Source organism: Nycticebus coucang, chromosome 13, assembly GCF_027406575.1.
Source record: "Nycticebus coucang isolate mNycCou1 chromosome 13, mNycCou1.pri, whole genome shotgun sequence".
Classification (NCBI taxonomy): Eukaryota; Metazoa; Chordata; class Mammalia; order Primates; family Lorisidae; genus Nycticebus; species Nycticebus coucang.
The window spans coordinates 70,382,004-70,384,253 of NC_069792.1; the positions used below are offsets into that span (position 1 = coordinate 70,382,004).

A 2,250-nucleotide genomic window follows, 5' to 3' on the forward strand; every position below is an offset into this window, starting at 1 on the left:
ATTTTCTTCTAGTCTTAGGTTGGCTTTTCAGCTGTTGATTATTTTCCTTTGCGGTGCAGAAACGTTTTCATTTGAGATAGTCCCATTTGTCTTTTTTTGCTGTTGTATGTAAGAGGGTCTTATCAGGCTTCATTTTGTGAGAATTCTTGCCCTGTGTTATTTCTATTCATCAGAAACATAGATACAAGCATCAGTTGGGTCCAACTGATTCAGGTATATTTTCTTAATAATAGATCAGAGGCTCTTTTAACTCCAGACTTGATAAAGATAATAAAACAAAGTAGATAAAAATTATCAGATCCTTCCATGGAATGAACTGTATACAGGCTAATAAACAGTTAACATAAAGGCACATATAATCCCTCACACAATTACACATATGCATGTATCACAATAAGCAATTGAGACTACCATATAATTCTGTGACAAATTTCCATCAGCCTTTACTGAGATATTAATGGCTTTGAGAGCAAGTCCTGGTCCTCTCTAAATGTCTTTGATTGAGTTCTTTCTGTGCCCTTCATTTTTCCTGGTTAGCATTAGTCTTTGCTAATTCTGTCTCTCATAATTCCCATGCTGGTCCATATAAAAACTTGCACTTCTTTATATGAGGGCTGTGGGCTGGAACACATGAACCATTAGTCACTCTGTCAACAGCTCTTCAGTCCAATAGAATCTATGTCAATTACTTTTTGCTACTTCTCTTCCTATGAGTCTGACAATTAAGTTTACCAGCTCATCCTAGTGTCACATACCCCATCGCTGAATATCACTACAGCTACCTTTGAAAGTATTCCCCTTGGGGTCAGTTGCGAGTGAGCGAGCAGGAGGGTGCAAGACTGCAGGAGCAGAGCAATGCCAAAATCTAAGGAAATTCAAGCTCTTCTGGTAGTGATTCAGACAGTGAAGTTGACAAAAAGTTAAAGAGGAAAAAGCAAGTTGCTCCAGAAAAACCTGTGAAGAAGCAAAAGACTGATGAAACTTCAAGAGCTCTGTCATCTTCCAAACAGAGCAGCAGCAGCAGAGATGATAACATGTTTCAGATTGGGAAAACGAGGTATGTTAGTGTTTGGGACTTTAAAGGGAAAGTTCTTATTGATATTAGAGAATATTGGATGGATCCAGAAGGTGAAATGAAACCAGGAAGGAAAGAAAATTTTTAAATCCAGAGCAGTGGAGCAAGCTGAAGGAACAGATTTCTGACATTGACGATGCAGTAAGAAAACTGTAAAATCTGAGCCATACAAAACCTGTACTGTTCTAGTTGTTTTAATCTGTCTTTTTACATTGGCTTTGTTTTCTAAATGTGCTCTAAGCTATTGTATGTTTGGATTGTGGAACAATTTGTACGATGAATACTTTTTTTTAATGTGCATTATTAAAAATGTTCTGAGTGAAACTAATTGTCAACTTTATTAAGGAGAATTGCTTTGTGCCCACAACCCATGTAAAATAATAAAATGTAAAACTACAAAAAAATAAAAAGAAAAGAAAAGAAAGTATTCCCCTTGGGAAGCTATGCTCAAATGTCAGTGTCTAGTCCCCCTTTCACAGCAATTTTGGAACTCTTTTTCTAGAATGACCATCAGAGCTATCATTGTATGGCACACAAAAACACACAACAATAATGAATGCCACTCAGCAAGACACTGTCACATGTTGACATGAACACAACTGTGAAACACAGATATACCAATGTTATGAGACCTTACTGAGTTGTTTGTACAGTACTGCCAATGTAAACACATGGCAGCATGTTCACGAACTTAATTGTCAGGCCTTGTATAATGACAGCTCTCCATGGTCATTCCAGAGAAAGAGTTCCAAAATTTCTTTGAAGGGTGAACAAGGCACTGGCCTTGGTGCATAGCTTCCCAAAGGGAGAACTTCTAAGGTGACCATAGTGATATTCAGCAATAAATTAGGTATCACTTTTTAGGATGAGTTCACAAACTTTATTGTCAGACCTCCTACCTTGCTATTAGACATGTGCTGAAAATTTGATTTCATTCATTTCAGCAAAGTACACCTGATATGTCTGATGAACTCCCCCAAACTGGCCTACAATGGATGTCTTCACTGTAACAAAAGAGGCTTTATAGAGCTCACTGTTCTTTAGGATGAAAGGGCCCCTCTAAAAAAGAACTATATTGTGGGTGCTGACTTGAAATGTCCCTCCTGCCTCATTTTTCCTTACTATAATATTTAGAAGCAAGTTTTTTCCTATACATTCCTTTTGTACTCTCCAAA

General features: G+C 37.4%; 1 pseudogene; it reads left to right on the forward strand.

Moving 5' to 3' along the window:
* The first annotated feature begins 852 nt into the window (after positions 1-852).
* Positions 853-1,451, forward strand: LOC128563910 (activated RNA polymerase II transcriptional coactivator p15-like; annotated as a pseudogene).
* The last annotated feature ends 799 nt before the right edge of the window (positions 1,452-2,250 follow it).